Genomic DNA, 20,658 nt, shown 5'->3' with positions numbered 1-20,658 from the left:
ATTCACTGTTACCGCTCTTCTGTCACTTGTAAACACAGAAGTCTGGCTTCTATGCTCGCTTCCCCAGGCAGCACCCTCAGAACCTCCCCACACAGCGCGAAGGCCGGACAAGGAGGGACAGTTGCCGATGCATGGATGTGTTTATGGGCTTCAGAGACAGCATCCCATGTTGAATTAGGCATGCATGGCTGCACCCTTCCTCCTCTGGGTGCATGGCAAGGCACGGCCCTTAAGGCCCTTCAAAATCCTCAGCACCAAGCCCATGATGCTCTTAATCCGGCCCTGGTCCTCCTCCACCGCCGCTTCCACCTACACCACCCATAGGTGTGCGCAGCCTATTGCATTAAGGTGTGCACCCCAAAGTTGAAATACACATGCATGTGTTTGCCAGCAGGGAGAGTAATGTATCGGGGCCATGTACCTGTAGGCAAAGAGAAATAGAGCAGAGCAGGTCCGAGGGAGATCTTTCCCATCTCCTCACTGGCAATGCTATGTGCCCTAGGTGATTAGGGTGTGCCCAGGCACACCCGGCACACCCTGTGCGCATGCCTATGTCACCGCCACATCCACCACCACCTCAACCTCCCTCCTACTCCATATGGGCCTCGTCCTTCAGAGATGAAGAAGAACATTGTTTTATTTTTCTGTTTTTTTTTGTTGTTTTAAGTTATTTCCCTATCCACATTTGTTTGCAGAGCACTTGCCATGCTCTTAATTACATTTTGCTGCCATTTGCAGCACTCTAGCCCTTTCCTTTGGTGTTTTAGAGCCATTTTAGTGCCTTAAAGTTCGGGTCCCCATTGACTTCAATGGGGTTCAGTGTCCGGGAAAAGTTCGGTAAAAGTCCGGGACACGGACCCGGACTTTTTTTTAAAGTTCGGCCGAACCCGTCGAACACGGACATCTAGGTGTCCGCTCAACCCTATTGGCCATTCTAACACCTGAATATGTTTATTTGTGAACCATTCCATTGTAGATTTTGCTTTATGTTTTGGATCATTGTCTTGTTGGAAGACAAATCTCTGTCCCAGTCTCAGGTCTTTTGCAGACTCCATCAGGTTTTCTTCCAGAATGGTCCTGTATTTGGCTCCATCCATCTTCCAATTAATTTTAACCATCTTCCCTGTCCCTGCTGAAGAAAAGTAGGCCCAAACCATGATGCTGCCACCACCATGTTTGACAGTGGGGATGGTGTGTTCAGGGTGATGAGCTGTGTTGCTTTTACGCCAAACAACGTTTTGCATTGTTGCCAAAAAGTTCGATTTTGGTTTCATCTGACCAGAGCACCTTCTTCCACATGCTTGGTGTGTCTCCCAGGTGGCTTGTGGCAAACTTTAAACGACACTTTTTATCAATATCTTTAAAAAATGGCTTTCTTCTTGTCACTCTTCCATAAAGGCCAGATTTGTGCAGTATACGACTGATTGGTGTCCTATGGACAGAGTCTCCCACCTCAGCTGTCGATCTCTGCAGTTCATCCAGAGTGATCATGGGCCTCTTGGCTGCATCTCTGATCAGTCTTCTCCTTGTATGAGCTGAAAGTTTAGAGGGACAGCCAGGTCTTCGTATATTTGCAGTGGTCTGATACTCCTTCCATTTCAATATTATCACTTGCACAGTGCTCCTTGGGATGTTTAAAACTTGGGAAATCTTTTTGTATCCAAATCCGGCTTTAAACTTCTCCACAACAGTATCTTGGACCTGCCTGGTGTGTTCCTTGTTCTTCATGATGCTCTCTGCGCTTTAAACGGACCTCTGAGACAATCACAGTGTAGGTGCATTTATACGGAGACTTGATTACACACAGGTGGATTCTATTTATTATCATTAGTCATTTAGGTCAACATTGGATCATTCAGAGACCCTCACTGAACTTCTGGAGAGAGTTTGCTGCACTGAAAGTAAAGGGGCTGAATAATTTTGCACGCCCAATTTTTCAGTTTTTTATTTGTTAAAAAGTTTGAAATATCCAATCAATTTCGTTCCACTTCATGATTGTGTCCCACTTGTTGATTCTTCACAAAAAATTACAGTTTTATATCTTTATGTTTGAAGCCTGAAATGTGGCAAAAGTTCGCAAAGTTCAAGGGGGCCGAATACTTTTGCAAGGCACTGTATCTTCACTATTTTACAATATGCCTCCCAAAACCATCACTGACCCACCACCAAACCCGTCATGCTGAATGATGTTACAGGCAGCATAGCATTTTCCATGGCTTCTCCAGACCCTTTCACGTCTGTCACATGTGCTCAGGGTGACCCTGCTCTCATCCCTGAAAAGCACAGGGTGCCAGTGGCAGACCTGCAAATTCTGGTGTTCAATGGCAAATGCCAATGTCAGCATAGGGCCCACTGGAGGACATCGGACCCTCAAGCCGCCCTCATGAAGTCTTTTTCTGATTGTTTGGTCAGAGACATTCACACCAGTGGCCTGTTCTAGGTAATTTTGTTCATCCTGTTCCTCCTTGCACAAAGAAGCAGATGTCGGTCCTGCTGATTGGTTAAGGACCTTCTACGGCCCTGTCCAGCTCTCCTAGAGTAACTACCTGTCTGTTGGAATCTGTTCCATGCTCTTGATGCTATTGATGTGCTATTCTGGAGGAGTTAGACTGCCTGTGCAACCTATACAGGGTCCAGGTATTGCCTTATGCTAACGGTAGGGACACTGACCCTAGCCAAGTGCAAAACTAGTAAAAAAACAGTCAGAAATGGAAACAAAATGTCAGTGACCTCCACCTGTAAAACCATCCCTGTTTTGGAAGTTGTCTCATTGTTGCCCATCTAGTGCACCTGTTGTTAGTTTCATTAATACCAAAGCAGCTGAAACTAATTAACAACCCCCTATGCTACTAAACTGACCAGATCAATATACCCAGGAGTTGATTTTATTGATGCTATATATACTCTAATTAAAAAGTGTTCTTCTATTTTATTTTTTTGATCAGTGTTTGTGTGTGCGTATATATATATATATATATATATATACTGTATATATATATATATATACTGTATATATATATATATATATATACTGTATATATATATATATATATATATATATATATATATATATATATATATATATATATATATATATATAATTTAGAAACTGTAATTAGCTCATTTTGTTTGAAAAAGTACAATGACTTTAGCGCACTGTTACGGTCAATTCTTGCAATCTGTTTTGATTGGTTATTATCTATCTGATTTTCATGGCCAAATATTGTTTATGTGACAGTTGTTGCTTCTTTCGTAATATGTTCATGTTTTACATTTATCAGTATAACTCCCCAACAAATGTGTTTTGTAAATATTAGTTTCTTTGCCTATTTACATTAAGTTTGACTTTGTTTTCAATTCATTATGTCCTACAATTCCATTAATGCCTCTGGAGTAGTATGGAAAACCTCCTGGTGTCTAAAATTCCATTAGGAAACCCATTTACCTTTATTTTCTCAATCTTATTTCATTCTGCCTAAACTAGGTAATTGTCAGCTAATCACCACAGTAGGGGACATTCAGCTTCTAATGCAATAATTTTCTGATAATATGCTTCTTTTAATTTACTAAGCTATAGAGAAGTTGTTCCCAGGATATTTAAAGGTACCAACACATCTACTGGTTTTGTATTGAAAAATAGAAAAGATCATGGACAGGTCAGAAAGTCCTTTTTTCTAGACATGCATGGTTATTTACTTTAGAAAATATTTTTACTCTTGAGATGTAACTCTAGCCTATGTTCCCTTCAAACAGCCAGTCTCTGAAGAGGTATTTAAAAATATAGGAAACTTAACACATTATTGAATGTTAAAAGGAAATAGAAGTTTACTTCTGCAATGGTGAAAATGATACTTTTAGTTAATTGTCTTCTGTCATTTTATTTTAAACAAACAAAACAATCCTAAAATTCTTCCAAATAAAAAAAATAGATAAATAAAGTATGTTCCTTTCAAGCAGCTGAAACTAAGAGAATCTACAAAAATGCAAACTTTTAAAATCGAAAGTAGTGGCTTTGAATTGAATACCTCAGCACCACATCACTAAATGTATAATCAAACAATTAGAGTAAATGGGAGTTTATTGGTGCTCATAAATCTACTCTCAGGAAAGGACACTACACATAAATAAATAAAAACAACAAATGTTTACTACATAAAGGAAAATGTAAATCATTTGTGTAAAAACTCTATAGTAAAACTATTGTCATGTGTATTAACAACATACATATTAAGCAATACTTAAACCCAAGTCACCTCCCCTTGATAAAATTACTTGTACATATACGTGTGTAAGGCAAACAAGGGCAAAGTAAATGAACCTAAGAGAAAAACTGAAGGAAGGTGTTCAATTCCAACATGTTTTGCAAAGGAGCTTCTTCAGGGATCCAAGTGGTGCAGTTATTGAAATAAAGACAACAAATTACAATTTATAGATAAGACACAAATATTCAAACTGCATGTATTTTCAACCTCATGGTATCGAGTTTATAAAGAAATACTCACAAAGGATAAATATTTAATTACATATGTAGCATGTTTTCCAGGCCTGTGGCCTGATATGGGTCTGCCATTGTTACCAGTTACCTCTCCAGCCCTTGTGAGCTGCGGCCCTGGGTGTGAGAACTGAGACATGGACGACTCCGGCATCTTGGTTTTGTGGTTTTTATTGTAGAAAAGGGGATGGGAGAAGGGAATGAGTGGGATACTCCTTTAGGCTTAACTAATTACACTTGGGACTTAATCCTAGAAAAATGCCCGTTGGCGCTTCCTTGACACCAGCCGATGCCAGCCAACACTCACTAGCACTGAGAACACTCTTGATAGAAGTGCTGGATCCTCGACAATAAGTCCAGAAGACCCAAGACTGTGAATTGTAGAATTACTAACACTTTTGTACTGAAAAGTCAATGAATACTCCCCTCCCGCCTTGCACTGGCTTGAGGTAGTACGCTGTAGATTTCTGTAAAGCTGCAACTCTCAACTGTCACACTCTGTCCAATTCAGGGCCCATATGCAGGTGCCCCCATTAACCTTGAATTATTTGGGGTTCACTGACTATGTACTCTCCTCTGTAACTTCAGGGTCCTCTACCTAGGTACCCCCTTTCGGCTAGCTGGCACTGGATCCCAGAACCTCTTCCAGAGTGGTCCCCTCTTACTCTGGCAGACCCCCAGGGGCAATCCGCAGTACTCACAACCTGTGTAGGCTTTCCTGGGACTTGACCTCTTTCACGCTCCGCAGGCTCTTGGCACACCGGATCCCCTCAGCTCAGCTCAGCGCAGCTCAACACTCTCTGGATTCTCAGGCGACACCCCGAGACATCCACTTCCGCAGACAGGAGGAGAGACAGCCATACTCTCCCTCCTGGGACTCTGATCCCACCAAAGACACCCTGTCACGCACTTCCCCCAAACTTATACCCACTCCCAGAATCCTTTGCAGCATAATCTGCCTTCTGGGGTAGTTACAAGCTTGGATGTGTCCCCTGATTGGGCTTCCCACACTGCCCTATGAGAAGCCTCTCACAGGAGCCAGTGGGGATACTTCTCCCCTCAGCAGGCACATCTGGAAGCCCTGACACCCTAACTAAATAAATCACAGCCCTGCTGTTAGGCAGACAAGGCCCACTATACATTTACCTAGCACCTACCTGTAGGGTGCTACACACAATTACCTATCTCCACATAGGGGGAACATTACCATACACTGGTGAATAACCAAAACAGTGTTGCGCCAAATCTATAATAACACTTAAATACAAAGTGGTAAGAAGTGCTTCCAGGTGAAAAATAAAGAGTCCACAGAAATCAGTAAAAATATCTTCAGTGCTTGACACCACTGTGACTGTGCTCACCAACCCTTCACCAGTAAATGTGGTCTCTCACTTCACATTTAGACCCCCGTATCACCAAGGGTCTAAAACAGCTTGTTCCCTCTAATAGGGTATGCACGAGATGGTAACATCAACGGATATATGGAAGATTGCTCAGATCCAAAATCGATCCAATACATACATAGAGAGATAACGGAACAAATCTAGTGCTCTCCGTATGATAAATAAATCCAGGTATTTATTAAAGTTGCACTTACATGCTCCGCCTGCATGCCTGACATCATATCCTCTCAAGATTAGCATCCTGGATTGTTTGATACTGAATCTTTTATGCTGATTTTATCATTCACTCATGTAAGTGCAACTTTTCATCTGCTATGCAGTACTTCTATGTGCCTTTTGGTTGCAAGTTTACATTATTCATAATTAGAGTAAAGCTACAGTATATGTCAATGAAGATATAAACAAATATATTGTTTTGTTATATCATAAATAGGATAGAAAGTGTAACAAAATATGAAATTTACATTTATGTACACACTACTTCTTTGATTACTATTGTGATGAGCTATGAACATCATATTACTACTTTTGATGCTCAAGTTAGACACAGTTATAGCTAATGTAATAAAGGGTCCTTTATTACATTATTTTTTATTTGTTATTCATTATTTGTGTTTTTGAATATACACAGTAATTTTGTTTTTGATTATTCTAGTTTTTTGAATTTTGAGAGAGGGTGATCTTTTAAAGGAAAAATGGCTAATGTTCAGAATGCTGGTACTGTGAAAGATTGTCAATTTAGCTTGATATTTTCATATACTCTTTGGTTCACACTAACAGAGGCTTCACAAAAATCTATTGTTTTTATACATTTGTAGTTCTGAAGATTTTATTTAATGAAAAACAGAAAATAAGTTGATATAACTGTGTTTGGTTAGCTGTTTTTTTCTGAAATCATGTTTTTCCATTGCTACCAATCCTTACATCTTGGTTTGCATTTTAATGCATTCAAAACAAATCTGGAAAAAAAAAACCTTGATTGTAATTACAAATTAAAGAGTCTGAACAATTGAATATACATATGAGGATGTTGCTCTTTGATACATATGTACCTCCTAACTGAAGGTTATATTTGTTTAAGTGAATTAGCCATTAACATGCAACTGTCAGTTGCAGATTTTTTTAAAACCCGATAGCCAGAAAATAAGGTATTATATGTGATTGCTGTGACTCCCTCACACACAGGTAAGCCTATAATAAGGCTTACCTGTAGGTACAGTGACTATTTTCTGAACTTGCACTGTTTAGGAGATGTTCACACTGCATGCAGCAAGTGGCACCACTGAGGCATGCGCTCTGCAAGGGTATGCCATCCCTTCAGAGCTCTGTGCCGTGGCTGTGACACCAGCACACATGCACAGGATGTCATCATGGCTCAGCCAATCAGATGGTTGGAGCATGTGAACCTGGAAGGAAGACTGGGTGAAGATAGAAGCCCTGTCAGCAGTGACAGCATGCTGCTAGAGGGCTTCAGTGTAAGGTGCATGCAATGCATACTAGCACATTAGGCTTTTGTTTTGCAAGTTTTTTAAAAAATAAAAATAAATGTGGTTTACTACCACTTTAAATGCATTTGACAGCTGCTTTAAAATGCTTGCACAACCAAAAAAATTAAAAATGATAAATGGGGAAATGTTTTGTTTTATGTTAGGTTTATATAGGTGATCCCTTAAACATTACAGTGGGCAAGAGGCAATGGTTGAAAAAAAGGCATAAAAACTGGTTGGTGGTTTCAAAGGGGTCTGTTAGAAGCTCCAAGTGTGCCTTTGCAACTGCCTCTTTAGTCTCTCCCTCTGAGCATTGTTTTCTGGGCAATGCCTCTTCCTCTGTTTTATGCTGGGAGATTCACTCCCCCCCCAGGTTGTGTCCTGTCAACTCTGTTGGCCTAGCCTCTTCACTCTGATTGGCAGTCAGTGTTGTGGTGCTTTTTTTAAAAAACACAAGCTCAGAATTCTGGGCTGGTAATAGTATTTGCTACCTGGATCCTGTATCCGTATCTTGCCTTGCTTTTCCTGTAAGCCTTGTCTTCTAATTTCTGGATTTTTCCCTTGCTGACCTCTTGCCTGAATAATGTATTCCTTTCTGGTAGGGATAAGCCAGCTGTTCCGAACTTTTGCCTGTAGGTCCCCTGTCTGGTGGGAGTGCAACATTATATATATAAGCGGTATTTCTACTGCTTTCTATACTCCCACTGTCCCACTGTCAATGGTTGTTAAGGAAATCCCTAGAAACTGCTGATGTCACTATAAATACCTGCCACATAAGCAAAAGTGCTAGGTCAGCAGCCATATTTGTGCAATGACATTGATTCAATATTGATACATGTTACCTAGGGCAGTGCCCCCCCCCCCATTCTATTTTGTTTGACAACCCCTTGCCTTTTAGACTATAAATTTATATTTTTAATTTGACAGATTTGCCTCCCTTTGATTTCAATGGGGGTTCAGGTTGGGCATCTGAACTTCTTTAAATTTTGCCAAACCCTGCTTGAGCTGAACCCAGGGCAGTTTGGCCTATACCTTCTCTCTGGTTGCTGTCTGCCCTGACCCCTACTTGGATAATTTATATATTTCCTGACTGTCACCTGCCCTGACTCTTACTTGGATAATGGACTCTGCTTTTTCTCAACCTGACCTATGCACACTTTGAAGCAAAACATAAATACAATGAAAATGTAAAAAGATCAGATAAATAGATCGATCTGCCACTCCTCAGCATATTATGAGCTCACTGCATTGATTTGCTTAACTCTAAAAGTCACAGACCATCAAATGTAGTAGTAGTGATGATACAGCGCTACCCTAATAAGCGTTATAAATAAATGATCTCAGTACTCTATGTGCATCCTCTATTTAGGACAACAACACAATATAAAAAAAATTAAAATAAAATAGTGAAAACACTACAACTGTGTCACTTTAAACAAATAAACGTAATGGTGATAATAAAATGCAATAAACCCCCACTGTGATATCAGTGTCCGTGATTAGAGAATATTATGCATGTAAGCTGGTATCAGGTAAATATATGACATGACAAAATACAGTCCAAAGAGTCAAGGGAATTCTTGGGTGCTGTGCTGACACGCAAAACACCTCCAGTGTCCCTCCACCTTCACTCATACAGTTAGGTCGCGATGCAGTAAATTTGAGCACAATTGTCGATTTTTTCAGGTATTTACAAAAACATAATCAAGCTATAGTTATATAATGGATATGGGCTGAAAGTGCACACTCTCAGGTTGAATTTAAGGGTATGGACATCCAAATCAGAGGAAGGTTTTAGGAATTACAGCTCTTAAGAATAGCCATCCCCCTTTTTCAAGGGACCAAAAGTAATTGAACAATTGAATAAAAAGCTGTTTTATGGCCAGGTGTGGGCTACTCTTTCATTATTTCTTCATCAATTAAGGGGGTAAAAGGTCTGGAGTTGATTCTAAGTGTGCTATTTGCATTTGGGATCTATTGCTGTAAACCTGCATCATGTGTTCAAAGGAGCTGTCCATGCAAGTGAAATCCATCAGAGATATATCAGCAACATTAGAAGTGGCCAAATAAACAGTTTGGTACATTCTGAGGAAAGAAGAATGCACTTGTGTGCTCATCAACATAAAAATGCCTGGATGTCAGCGGAAGACGACAGTGGTGAATGAACGCAGGATTCTCTCTATGGTAAAGAAAAACCAGTTCACAACATCCAGACAAGTAAAATACACTATCCAGGAGGTGGGTGTATCAATGTCAAAGTCTACAATCAAGAGAAGACTTCACGAGAGCAAATACAGAGGGTTCACCACAAGGTGCAATCATTCATAAGCCTGAAGAATAGAAAAGACAGAATTTGCCAAAAAACATCTAAAAAAGCCAGACCAGTTCTGGAAAAGCATTATTTGAATGGATAAAACTAAGATTAATCTGTACCAGAATGATGGAAAGAAAAAAGTGTGAAGAAGGCTTGGAGCAACTCATGATCCAAAGCACACAACATCATCTGTAAAACATGGTGGAGGCAGTGTGATGGCATGGGCATGCATGGCTTCCAGTAGCACTGGGTCATTGTTGTTTATTTTTGATATGACAGAAGACAGAAGCAGCCAGATTCATTCTGCAGTATTTAGAGATATACTGTCAGCCCAGATTCAGCCAAATGCAGAAAAGTTGATTAGACGGCGCTTCACAGTACAGATGGACAATGATCTAAAACACGCTGCAAAAGCAACCATGGAGCTTTTGAAGGAAAATACGTGGACTATTCTGCAATGGCCAAGTCAATCACCTGATCTCAACCCAATTGAGCATGCATTTTACTTGATAAAGGCAAAACTAAAGGCAGAAAGACCCACAAACAAAGAAAAACTGAAGGCAGCTGCAGTTAGAGCCTGGCAAAGCATCAGAAAGGAGGAAACCCAGTCTTTGGTGATGTCCATGGGTTACAGACTTCAGGCAGTCATTGCCAGTAAAGGATTCTCAAAAAATATTAAAAATTAACATTTTATTTATGATTATATTTATTTGTCCAACTACATTTGAGCCCCTGAAAATGGGGAGACTGTGTATAAAAATGGTTTCAGTTCCTAAAATTTGTACTTGATATTATGTTCAACCCCTTGAATTAAAGCTGAAAGTCTGCACTTCAAATTAATTTGGATTTTTTTCATTTTATATATATGGACCTAACTGTATGTACTCACCTCCACTCTGGACCTAATACAGGTCACCATTTGCCTTCCCCTTTAAGGGTTATATAAATCCTCTGGTGGATGGCTAAATCCTCTGTTGGTGCTTTCAAAGGGAATCTTTGAAAAAGTCATGTGATGTGTGATGAAACATGTCAGAGGGGGCCTAGTGACAGCAGTGCGCACATCTAGGAAGTCTCCATCCGGGCTGCTTGTTTCTACCAATACAGCCAAGCAATCCTTAAGGGGGATCCCTGAATGTGCTATGTCTGTGATATTAGTGCACCAGATTCAGTGTATCAACAAATAAGAGTTTTATACTTTTAAAGAGTTTGTTTATTAAAGTTTCTTAAAAGATTTGGCACTGTGTTAGTCCTTTCCATTTCTCTTTAACACTGGACACTGGATGATGTTTGGTCAGCATTGGTCCGGTGGATAGTCCGGATATCACCTCAATATGGATGGGGTATGAAAGAAAGAAGGCTCCACATAGTGTAATACCGTTTCACAATTAATTTATTTTTTACAGCAGCTAAAAACACTCACTTTTTTCAAGAGTAATGCAGACAAAAAACCTGCTGTAAATAATAAATGAATTGTGAAATGGTTTTACACTATGTGGAGCCTTCCTTCCTTCTTTCATACACCATCCATATTGAGGTGATTTTCTTATTATCCACGGGACCAATGCTGACCAATCATAATCCACCATAGAGGGTCATCTGCTGAGACAGTCCCAGGAGACCCCCGGAGACACCTGGAGAGTTAACCCTATCCAGCTCATAACTATCTACTTAATGCTGTAACCTTACAGCTGTAAGGTGAGGGAATAGCACACACAGAGGTGTTACCACATTGGATAATTGAGACATCAATTACCTTTCTATTTGGTGTTGGGATTCTACACATACCTGCATCTAGAGTCTACCATTCCACTGTTTCGTATATGAACATTTTCAATTTATATACAGTATCTCACAAAAGTGAGTACACCCCTCACATTTTTGTAAATATTTTAAAAGAATATTTTTAAAAGAATATGAAATGTCTATACAACCTGCACAACAGGTGAATGTAGAAAACGCATGGTAATCGGGTTTGTTTTTTCCCCTTAAAATGTACACTTTCTACAAACAGAAAACATGTTACAATGATTAGACAATGTATGGACACTTAAAATAGTTCAGGCTTTAACTTTATTTCTGTAATTTAGTTTTCCTATACTTTTCTCCATATGCCTTGCAAAAAACATACTCATTTATGGATACATGCAGTTCCTATCTCACAATTGTTATGTTCTAAAGAGGTATAATTCATGGCCACATAACAAACTGTCACCAACTATGTAATGTAATGTAATGTTATATGATGTCAAGTAATCATGATTTGGGTTGAGCTTAACCTATGATTTGCTTTAGAGTGACACTAAACAATATCCTTATTCTCCAAAAATAATCCATACAAATTTACTACTTATTTGCCCTGCAATCTATTTTTCATTAAATCTTTTTTTCTGTGTATTTCTGTCTCATTTTAATTTTCTCCATGACCTCCAAAACCTCTTTCTTTCCGTATCACTTCCCTTTATTTGGAATTAGCAGTCAATGTTAGTTTTGGTCAAGCACACTGCTCTATGCACACATCCCCTTAGTCCTTAGTCCATAGTCCCTAGCTCATCTTGGGATATAGCAAGAGAGGGTGGCTACATTCCTACATATAGTTGGACCATGGAGAGTGAATGTATCCACCCTCTAACAGAAAGTCAGATCAAAGCAAGAATTTGGAAATTTAGAGGCTGAGAGCAATAGAAGAAACTTTTTGAGTTAGGAATAGATACATGAATAGAATTTGTATATTTAACCACTTCGGCCCCGGAAGATTTAGCCCCCTTCCTGACCAGGCCCTATTTTGCATTTCGGAACTGCGTTACGAAAAATTGCGCAGTCGTGCGACAATGTACCCAAGCAAAATTTACGTCCTTTTTTCCCACAAGTAGAGCTTTCTTTTGGTGGTATTTGATCACCTGTGCAATTTTTATTTTTTGCGCTATAAACAAAAAAGAGCGACAATTTTGAAAAAAAAAACAATATTTTTCACATTCTGCTATATGACATTCCCAAAAAAATTCAAAAATCAAATGTTTTTAACATTTTAGGCCAATTTGTTTTCTGTTATATATTTTTGGTAAAAAAAATCCCAATAAGCATATTTTGATTGGTTTGCGCAAAAGTTATCACGTCTACTAACTACGGGAAAGATATATGTCATTTTTATTGTTTTATTTATTTTTAACTAGTAATGGCAGCGATCTGCGATTTTTTGCAGGACTGCAACATTGCAGTGAACAGATCGGACCCCTAACTGACATTTTTGACACTTTTGGGAGGACCAGTGACATTACTACAGTAATCAGTGCTAAAAATATGCACTGTTACTGTAATAATGCCAATGGCACCTGTGGGTGATCAAGGGGTTACATGTGACCCTAGGGAAGTGATTCTGTGAGGGGGGCATGGCTTCTGAGATGACCATAGAGACATGTGATCCTATATAGCAGGATCACATGGGCTCTGTGATCCTCCCAGGGAGAAGGACGGTCGGCTGTGTTTACAATAGGCGACCGTCCTTCTCTCTCAGCGGGGAACGATCGCGGGTGTCAGGCGGCAATCAGAGCCACCTGACACATGCATCAGCTTCCCCGCTGATGAGCGGGGGTGGAAGCGTGCCGGCCCCGAGACTCCAGAGAGCGAGCGCCGTACATGTACGACGATTTGCCCAGGAGCGGCTGCCAGCCGCAGTACACCTGCGGCGGACGGTCGTAAAGGAGTTAAACCAGAGTTTAGTGTCACTTTAGGAAACCAATAAATGCTATTTTCTAAATAATCACATATATTTGATTATTTATAATAAACTAAAATACAATGAAGCTTATTCAATTAAGCGGAAAAAAAAAATAATGAAAAGCATTAATATATACTGCAAGATAAGCTGGTTTATGTAAAATGTAGCAGTTCTAGAGAATATTCGAATAAAACAACTGTTTCTTGTGTTTAATGGTTTTGGGGAGTCAGCAACATGCAGCAGCATGGGAGCTATTATGCCATGCTATAGACTCTCCGCTGCTTGATCACTAGTGTGAAAGAGAAAATGTATGTGTTCGACATAATGCTAGAAAAGTCCTGGGGAGACTATCAGTAGTTATTTTGATGCTGCAACACTCCCATAGATAGGATCATTTTTTAGAACCTAAAATTAGCACTGTTAAGGTATTGGTTTATTGCAACACTGACACCCAGGGAACTTTACAGAAGATCTAGGTAAAGAGCCTCAAGTACAGGGCAAGCCGTACCACTTCTTTATGTTTCTGGTAACATGGTCGTTTAAATTGTATATAAACCCAAGAAACAACATTTGAATATATTCCAGCATACCTGTCCTTAGATGTTGTGGCCACAATAGTTTCCTTTTTCTAGCTTCTTTTTCTTTTATTTTTACTTGGTGGCCCTGCCAGTAATGCCGTTCCTGTGTTATAGTAACAATGCTCACTTACTGTACTGTATCTTTGGATGTGCAGTAAGGCCATCCTAGGACAAGAAATGTATTAAAACTATACTACATTCTTTCCTCATCTCCATAACATAAGGGGAGGTATTCTGTAGGAACAATGCTGACTAATGACAGTGCAGAGATTTTGGCTGGGTTAATAGGTAATTGTTTTTTTTTTTTCCTGCATTTCAAGTACAATAAAACACTTTCATTATTTAATATACAAAAAGGGGGAAAATAGAGTTTGCTGTTGGTGTTTACATATGCAGTAAATCCTTGAATTGTGAGCATAATTTGTTATGGAAACATGCTTGTAATCCAAAGCACTCGTATATCAAAGCGAAATTCTTCATAAGAAATAATGGAAACTCAGATGATTCGTTCCACAACCATTTATTCATAAGTCCTTCAGTTTATAATCCATGTAAAAAGATTATAGCAATGTGATAGTTTTTGTATAATAATGTCCATCTACAAGTGGCAGCGTCCAAAGGGGGATTGGAAGCAAAATCCAGCAGGAGCTACAGTGCATACAAGAGAAGAGAGGCACCTGTAAGTGTAGCAATATGGTTACATTTAATGAAGGTACAACATTTAGCAACTCACATGGTTGATGATTAAAAGAGGCACATCTAAGTATGTAGGCCTCTGGGGTAAAGCAGTCCACATAGACCATCCTCTGCACCGCCGGCTCTCACCGCTGTTAGTCTGCAATTGTGACTGGGAAGACTACCCTGCAGTAGAGCGATCTGAAAGTGAGGCTTGAAGCGCTCGTGGAGAACAGCGTGGAAGGGATGACATTGATGGTGGTGCAGAGGACAATCCATGTGGACAGCTTTACCCTGCATGCCTGCATAATTAGATGTGCCTGTTTTAATCATCAACCATGTGAGTTGCTAAATGTTGAACCTTCATTAAATGTAACCATATTGCTACACTTAGGGGCGCCTCTCTTCTCTTTTATACTCAGTTGTGATGTGACGCTACTTCTATATCAAGATATCACTTGTTTATCAAGTCAAAATTTTTAAAAACAATTTGCTTGTCTTGCAAAACGCTCTCAAACCAAGGTACTCTCAATCCAAGGTTTTACTGTACTTTAAGGTAGCAATACCTGAAGCAAGATGATATGAAAACAGGCCAGGACATTTCACTGTACAAAATATAAATGGTGCTTCTGGCTCTACTGCAATTTACGAGATAGTGGACATATGTTGATGTATTGAGTTAAAAATCATTTACATAACCAAAAAGCCTCTATGTTTAAGGAGTTTTAAGCCAATTTGCCAAGGGTCCTAAAGATATCCAGGTATTATTTTAGAGCTGTGTTTTTTTTTTGTTTACTGTTTGCATTGTCTTTTTACTGCAAATCATTACACTGAAATAAAGGCAAAAATATTAAAGTATTTATATCAAAATGAAAAGAAGGCAAAAAATATGTTTCAGTAAAAATATTGAAATTGCAAAAAAGATATTTTACAAATTAAAACATGATTTTTTTTTTTTTTTTTTATCAATGACTTGGCATCAGACTTGTCATTTCTGATCAACAGTAAAAATATGTTGCTCTGCAATATATCTGTTCCTCAAATCCAAGACTTACCAGAGAAATAAGCAGAAAGAAAATATGATTAAATGTCTTCTATCCTCAGTGATCAAAACACCTCCAGGGCCTATTAAATTGATGAAGTTAAAAACGACAACCTTAAGTGTGAGATGTTAGAAAAAATTGTTACGCTGTTGACTAAAGTAGACAGAGTTACTTACAGGAGAGGCTAATCCATTCGACCTGCCAAGCCTGTGTTTCACATCTGATTAAAAACATGCCAGTCTTCCCACACAGAAAAGCATACAACACAACAAAATAGACCCACTTTCCAGTGAGTGTTTTCTGTGAACCTGTTGGGGCTTGGCAGAAACATTAATCTTTTCTTTTCCCCTCAACAGTAAATCAGCAGATAGGAAAACATTCTGTTTCCAAAGACCCAGGGGGAGATATCCCCGCTGAGGCAGAATAAAAGAGCGTTACATTGGAAATAGCACACTGGATGGTACATGTTCATCTGTGGCTTATTTCCAGAAGGGCAATAGAATAGTCTAGTGAGCACCACCCAGTGTTCACTAAAAATAATATTAATAATAGCAATAATACAAAATAAAATATGCTCTGCACATAAGCTGTTTTTCTATGATTTTTCCGAATTGCGGAGCTTTATAACTGAGATGGAAACATTATTTGTTAAGTACAGCACATGTTCTCTCACCCCCCAAGAAAATGCCTTGCTGGAAAACTTTTAGTATAAAGATAGATTAACAGAAAAATATAATTACTGGCAGCTTGGTGTAGGATTGGTCATGCTGACAAGAAAGAACATTTCAATTGAAAAGCTTATAAACTTTATATGCTATAGATGTATTAGCTCTAAACTGTGTATAGCAGCTTACAGACTATAGATGTGACCGTGCACACCAATAGCTACCTTACTGTACTCCACTAATTGTAATGCCACCAGAACTTTTTGAAGGACATAAAAAAAGCTTAGATAAACTCCTTCAGCTAGAACCTTGAAGAGCAGATTCTACTCACACATTAGTAGAACAACATTTAACATATAAAGAAAGAACTTATATAATAAAGCACACTTGTCAGCATCTAGAAATTACCTGACAGATAAACACAACATGAAAATGTTTCAATCTGACCAAGTACGTAGGTAAAGGGGTAACAGGGTAGTAGGTATTCTAGATTTAAACTGGGTATACACTGATTGAAAATCAGCCGGTTGAGTATGGACCCTCTGAATTCTGATCTATGTGTTGCACTATGTCTTTAAACAAAAAGCCGTATTTAAACACTTTAACACTAAGCCTATTTTTGACACTTTTTGTTTACAAGTTTAAATCAGTATTTTTTGCTAGAAAACTACTTTAAACCCCCAAACATTATATATTTTTTTTTAGCAAAGACTCTGGAGAATAAAATGGCGGTCATTGCAATATTTTTTGTCACGCAGTATTTGCGCAGAGGTCTTTCAAACGCCATTTTTTTGGGGGAAAAATTACGAAAAATCACAATTCACTGCATTTAAAAAAACTAAACAGAAAAGTTAGCCCATTTTTTTTGTATATTGTGAAAGATGATGTCACGCCGAGTAAATAGATACCCAACATGTTACGGTTTAAAATTGCACACACCTGCGGTCAATAAAAATCTCCATAGGCAACGCTTTAAAATTTTTTAACGGTTACCAGTTTAGAGTTAGAGTGTAGCTCTTTTTTTAAATTATTGCTCATGCTCTGGTGATCGCGGCGATACCTCATGTGTGGTTTGAACAGCAATTTAATTTGCGGCGTGACTTCCATATACGTTTTCTTTCGTGCACGAGCTAACGGCGACGGGGGCGGCCACATTTTTTTTTTCCTATTTATTTTATTTATTTTTTAATTTTAACACAGGTTTTAACCTCCGGGTTACATCATCGGAGACCCGATCTAAGCCACTTCCGGCTTTGATTGGGACTCCATCCAACCAGCGGACGTGCCGACTGGGTGCTTGGGTCTCCTAGGGGAAGGCGGCGGGAGGGGGGGATGTCATTTTGGATAGTGCAAAGGGAGGGTTATAATCCCTGTCATATTTTTTTTTTTTTTAGCCATCTGTTGCAGAGATTTCCCTTCACTTCCTGTCCCATAACCAAACAGGAAATGAGAGAAAATCCAGGTCACCAGAACTAGTGTCCCCATTGGAAGGTTTTACTTTTCTGGGGAGAACCCAAAATGTGGAATTTTCTTTTACTTTTACTTTTACTTTTACTTTCAATGGTAATGCTAAACAGGACAGCTAGAGAGGGTAAATCTCACTAAGGGGAGCACAGACAGCAATAAAAACCTGACACACATTCAAATCCATCTCCACTCTATCCAAAATGTAAAAAAAAAAAGTTTGCATTTAGTTATACTTTTATCCCCGAGGTAGAGATATCACTGGCTGCAATTACAGCTACAAATCTTTGAAGGTAAGTCTCTTCCAACTTTGCATATCTATATTTGTAATGTTTGCCCATTATACTTGATAAAATTGCTGTAGCTTCGTCAGATCCAGATAAAAGCTGTTTCAGTAAACAGCACTTTTCAAATCATCTCACAAATTTTCATTTGGATAGAGACCTGAGCTTCAGCTAGTGAATTCTAGGACATTTAAATCCTTGGTTTAAATTACTCCCTAACTGGTGATCATTGTCCTGCTGAGAAGTGAACCTCCACTCCAGTCCCATCTCTTTTGCCTCCTTAAAGAAGTTTCCCTTTATACTCTCTAGCATTTAACTCCATCCATCATGCCCTATATTTTTCACTTTACTCAGTCTTTTCCAGTAAAAATATTCCTACACCAGTATACATTGCCATTATTATTACTCACAGTAGGGATGTAATCTCATTTAAAGTTTCATCAGGGCACAGCACTGAAAGTGACGATGCTTGCACCTAATGTATGTACCGGTCAGAGACAGGTACCTGAATGTTTCATTGCTGGCTATATTGGCAATGCCTTCCCCTGTGCACACCCTCCCTCCCGGCCAGTGGGAGGGAAAGTTGTCCGTATGCTGTACACATTTCTGCTAATGTTTACACATATACAGCACACGGCATAAATGGACCCTATTTGAAGTTGCTGATGGTCAGGAACACATGCATATATCAATAATGTGGAGCCAATGGCACAAACGCTGCTGATCATATACTATTGACGATAATGAGTCATTCATGCGTAGAATGTTCTGCCTTAAAAGTCTGAGATCCCTGGCTTGAATATTTTTTTCCCCCCAAATTAGCCATTGTGTGTGTGTGTGTGTGTTTGTGTGTGTGATTAAGAGACTTTAGACTGTAAGTTTTATGAGGGCTGGAACTACTGTGTATGTTCAGTATGTAAAGCACTGAGTAAAATTGTTGATACTATATACTTTGTCAAAACCTGTAATAAATATATAAATAAATGATCTTGACTGCAAATGCACTGCCACAATGAGTAGTTGTATTGTATCTGTTGCACTCCTTACAAGCTTGCCCATCATTGTGCAGCAGGGTGTTATGCTGAATTAGTGGATGGTGCCACCATGCATTCATAGAAAAATAAGGACCTTTGTCAACACACATTAGTACAATGACCTAAGATGTATGTAGTTTTATGCAAACAAAAGACACAATTATCCCTATACCCAAGGTGCGCTGGTGAAGATCATTATTTTCCTATACAACCACATTAATTAATTTTTCAGAGCTGACAAGTAAACATGAATTGGCAATAACCACCAGAGAGGTGCTACTCCCTACACATTGTTGACATTTACACATTGGCCCTGAGGCATGGCGGTGACCAGTAGGGTCCGTGTACACTGTGAGGTGTACACATGTAAATTATATCGCAAATGTTTACTGTGTACAGTGTAAAACATCATTTTAGTACTAGGGTGCCTTCAGGTTTCTTTAGGGGTGCCTTGATAAAATGCCCAAAAAATTGCCCAAAAATTGTATAGAAGCCAGCTGGTGGATCAGCCTGCCTTTTAGTTACACAGGATTGCTAGATTGCAAGATGCACCTGCGTGAAAAGGCTTGTAGCTTTCTATACTGCTGTGTACAGATGTATATAAACCACATGCTTTACGCAGCTGTAACTAACATTTTTGATGCCCATGTGAATGAATCTGTAGATTTATAGCTGTGACTATGTTATAAAGAAAATGAAAACATCCACAAAACATTGCTAAATCAATTCTAAAAAAAAAATGGAAGGAATGATAGATAATATTTTAATGTAGATATAATGGATAATTGAAATAATATTTTAATTCTGAATTTGCTCTTACCTGTAGGAACTAAATAGTTAAAGTGGAACTTTACCCATAACAACTTGATGAAAAATAATGTTCTTTAGAAAAAAACATACATTCTGCATGAATAATTATGATACCAAAACTAGTGTGTGCTTTAAATTACCTTCAGTAAACTCCCGGTTCCGGCGCCCATGTAGCAGGCAGCGCGGAACAGCGGCTCCGGACATCGCATCTCACTCGCCTGCATCCATCGCCCATCTGAGTCATCCGACCCCCGGGACACCACCCGACATCCTTGTGGACTCGGTAGGCATGGACAAATTTGTTTTACACGGCCCCCCCCGGCCGCTCCGCCGAACAGGCCTCCCGCTCCGGACCAGGCCTCAGGCGCCATCGACATGGCGGACACGGCCCAGCCGACTCCTCCTTCCCCACAAATCTCTGCCTCATATCCTATCCCGGAGGCACAGGTCGCATCGCTCGCTCAGGCAGTAGCAGCGTTGCTGTCCCCGACCATCACAGCGGCGGTGGACAAGGCCATATCCACGGGGATGGCTCAGCTCCGGCGGGAGCTAGGGGAACACTCCCATAGGCTGACAGAGCTGGAGCACAGGCTTTCGGACATAGAGGAGGAGGTCCAAGGCTCCTTCTCACTGGATCAGCAGGCTAGACAGACCCAGTGATATATCCTGGAGAAGCTGGACGATTTAGAAAATC

At 39.5% G+C, this 20,658-nt stretch overlaps 1 long non-coding RNA gene across 1 annotated transcript in view; it reads right to left on the bottom strand.

The window, feature by feature from the left end:
- Positions 1–15,966, bottom strand: part of LOC309554365 — a 161,393-nt gene extending 145,427 nt beyond the window's left edge. The window contains exon 1 of the long non-coding RNA XR_014225229.1: positions 15,884–15,966. This is a non-coding gene — a long non-coding RNA (uncharacterized lncRNA). The remainder of the gene's footprint in view (positions 1–15,883) is intronic.
- Positions 15,967–20,658: the final 4,692 nt, after the last annotated feature.

Source organism: Pelophylax lessonae (genome assembly GCF_965119305.1).
Source record: "Pelophylax lessonae genome assembly, chromosome: 4".
Classification (NCBI taxonomy): Eukaryota; Metazoa; Chordata; class Amphibia; order Anura; family Ranidae; genus Pelophylax; species Pelophylax lessonae.
The sequence above is the reverse complement of the archived record's forward strand: the minus strand, read 5'-3'. Positions and strand labels throughout refer to the sequence as shown.